The 2,964-nt window shown below is 30.7% G+C and overlaps 1 long non-coding RNA gene across 1 annotated transcript in view; it reads right to left on the reverse strand.

Annotated features, from left to right (window-relative positions):
- LOC106113182 (uncharacterized) overlaps nucleotides 1-2,964 on the reverse strand; it is an 8,050-nt gene extending 5,086 nt beyond the window's left edge. Inside the window, exon 1 of the long non-coding RNA XR_001227650.1 lies at nucleotides 2,903-2,964. This is a non-coding gene — a long non-coding RNA (uncharacterized LOC106113182). The remainder of the gene's footprint in view (nucleotides 1-2,902) is intronic.

Here is a 2,964-nt window from a genome sequence, read left to right on the forward strand (position 1 = left end):
TAAACCGTTATTCCAATAACTGTTTAAAATTCATCGAATAAGTAACAACTTAAAATAAATTCAATAGTTTCAAATTCAAATACCCAAGAACATTGGAACTAAGCGGTTTAGATGAGAGACTTAAAAAAATAAGGCCTTAAGAGGAAGCACATCTTTGTATTTATCTTTAGTTTCAATAAAATATCTCGTATTCTAAAGTTAAATAAGTAAACGTAGATATGCTTACTCTCAGAAATTATCTATCTACAAACAAAAACATTAAACAACTAACATCAATGTGGTGAAACTCTCAACAATAATGAGAATGATAGTAATAAGCGTATGTTAAAAAAAAAACAAGAAACACCAAAATCTTTTCATGTTAGATATCATGCTTGTACGAAAATGGTAGCAAAAGAAATGTAATGTGAACCTACGATGCGGGTGCGTGACGCCGCGGCGGAGGACCTAAGCCCTCCTTAGGTAACGGAGGCCCGAGGTAACGAGTAACTACAGTTTAGCTCCGTCTGTCTGTATGTGGCCAACTGAAAAATTAACTCGCCTTTAACAAATCTATATTGAATTCAATAAACCGTTACCCATCCGTTCTAACTACTAAACTAACTACGACTACATTCTACTTTCAAAACGCATGCAATACTTTATAAAAAATCTTCAATATATAACCATATTCTACTATCTACTAAAATATTTTCCTCTAATAAAGTACTTCTACACATACCCTAATAAAGTAAATATATAGTTTAATATATAATATATTACTCTTGCACGATTTTATCATGCATTTAATTATTAGTCACAAATAACACACACTTAAAGTTATTCTTATTCAAACTAAAAAAAAGTTAATTAACACACAACCCAACTCATGTACGATTAATAAAATAATAAGGTTAATTTTCATCAAACGGTTCAAACTGTTAGAAATAATGCAACGTGACGTGTGCCATTTTTTTTATACTAAACAAATATCTTACGTATTTATATGATTGAATAAAAGATCCTTTAAAGTTTCAAGACGATGACACGTAACTTTGGCAATTTTGTTTCTAAAAAGATTTAAACTGTGAGTTATTTACTTAAGTGAAATTGTGCTAATATTTTTTCGATACACATTTGGAATAACGATAAATGTTAAAAATCAAGTGCTACAATATACTTTAAATATAATCGGTTTGACACACGTGTAGTAAATACTATTGCTACTAATAATTTTTATTTATTGCAATTAATATGTGAATACTTTCCTTTGTTTTAATAAACGTAAAATAAAGTGCTTACAAACTCATAAACAAAAGTCTAGAACTAAAAACAAATACAAAATAAAATGATAAGTGTTAACAAAGCAAGAAAGCATGCATGCATACTGTAACAGTCTAAAGCCCGAAATATCTGTATAAAATATATATCGTTAACTCATTTTTTTTTCAATAAGAATAAGAGAGACAACTATATGATTTATACAATTATTTCGGTTGTAAAAAGGTAAGTAAGCTTGTATTCAAACATGCATAAGTGATATGAAACCAACGTACAAGTGGCGCGTGAGAAGCTCGCCGGTACTAAAATCACCGCTTATTTCTATAATCTCACTGGTACTTATATGTTTTCCTATATATTTAATTGAGTCTTTGTTCTTTATAATAATCTCTATGTACAAAGTTCAGGAACTCCAACGAGGCTATTCCCTGAACCAGAAGAATGATCTGGGAGCGGATGATTTTACACCTAGAAAGACAAAATACACAAACACACATGACGCGAGTTGAACACTCGTAGCGTGTCAGACGTACACACACATTGAACAAACAAGTGAACGTACATATATGTGCAACATTCGTTGAACAGTGTACGTGTAATATAAAAACATTAAATTATCAACAGTGCAACAATTATGTTCTTAATATAATTAACTTTACTTGTACTGTAACCACATTTGGTGCTAATATTCGTGAATTTATCCCAAATAAGATCACATTTGTAATGCAATCGTAACCTATAGTGCACTTTGTGTCTTTTTTATGTGCAATCAGTGATTAAAATAAAATTTGTGTGTTGTGTAAAGTTTAAACATTTTGCACAGATTCCAAGGATCATACTCCTTTGGCTCCTTTATTATAGCTAAAATGTGTGCTGTGCGAAATATTTAAGTGCAAAACGCAGGTATTTTCATTGGCGCCCAGAAGCCTTATCGATGTATAACGGGACTTACCGACAACCACTGCCCCCAAAAAGCAAAGCTAACCCAAGCCTGTATGGTAGCTTTTGTTAATTTTATTCTTGATTGGTTAAATTAAAAATGTTAGAACTTTGAAAAAGGTATCATTGTGATTGGATTAAAAAGTGAAATTATTTTTGGTTAGTATACAATTACGAGTTAAATATGATAAACAATGTAAGATGATATTCGTAATGGTGAATATAAATAATGAAATGAAAGTAAACATGCAGCTGAAAACAATGAAAAATAACACAAAAAACATAAAAACAAGATACGACATAAAACAAGAAACAATATTCATGTTAAATAGGTAACAGATAAAAATAATTAGTTTCTAAACTACGATAGTAAATTTCACAAACAAAATGGAGACAAGAACAAAACTAATGAAGGACATTCACATAAAGAAGGGCATAGAAGCAGACATTTAACAGTGGTGCCGGCGACGGTCAGCCCTTCTCTGTAACTGTAACACGAATCGCTCTTGAAATATATTTACCATTTATTACAATATGCAACTAAAACACTAACTTTAGAAATGTTTCATTAAATGTTGGATAATTTTTAAATGTTTTTTAATTTATTATGGCATTTATTAAAATTCGTTAATCAAGAGCCTAAAATTTAAATTTATATTTTTTTAAATTATTTTTTTTCTATTCTGGGCGTCGATGAATCTACCTGCGTCAAAGAGTATGTCGCCGACGTCGTCTTCGTCTGGCAGGCGTGTGTATGCGGCGGCT

Source organism: Papilio xuthus, unplaced genomic scaffold (assembly GCF_000836235.2).
Source record: "Papilio xuthus unplaced genomic scaffold, Pxut_1.1 DF828477.1, whole genome shotgun sequence".
NCBI lineage: Eukaryota > Metazoa > Arthropoda > Insecta > Lepidoptera > Papilionidae > Papilio > Papilio xuthus.